Genomic DNA, 634 nt, shown 5'->3' on the forward strand with positions numbered 1-634 from the left:
CACCCGCCAGGAGGGGCCGGGTTACTCATAAGGGTCATCGCCTGAAGCCCGGCGCCAAGTTTGAAGACGGTGGGCCAAAGATGGGCTTAAGACCCGAAGGTGGCTTAAGGCCCGTAGTTACAACCGTCCTCATGGTAGAACTTGTAGGGTAAGGCAAGAATGGTTGAGAGTCCGAGCCGGACACTCTTATGAGCCGGCCAGGACTCAGAGAGCTGCGGGGCGTCAACCTCTCTATATAAAGGGACGACCCGGCAGCGGTTTAGGGACCAGAAAGATCTGATCAAGAGCCACGCATAGCAGTTAAGCTCCCTGGTCATCGAAACCCTAGTCAATACCACCTCAACTGGACGTAGGCTTTTACCTTCACCGTAAGGGGCCGAACCAGTATAAACCCTCGTGTTCCTTGTCCCGTTTAACCCCTTCAAGCTTCCTAGCGGCGATGGCTCCACCACTAAATCCTAGCTTGAGGACATCTGCCGTGACAATTCTACGACAGCCGGGGGGAGAGGGAGGAGGCCGCCGGGGTGGAGGGGACCGGATCCGGCGGGGGAGCACGGTGGTCGCGGGCGGCGGCGGTGGTCGGGGTCCGGCGAGGCCCCGGCGAAGGCGGCGACGGGCGGCCGGCGGAAGGCGC

Source organism: Triticum aestivum, chromosome 1D (assembly GCF_018294505.1).
Source record: "Triticum aestivum cultivar Chinese Spring chromosome 1D, IWGSC CS RefSeq v2.1, whole genome shotgun sequence".
Taxonomy (NCBI): Eukaryota; Viridiplantae; Streptophyta; class Magnoliopsida; order Poales; family Poaceae; genus Triticum; species Triticum aestivum.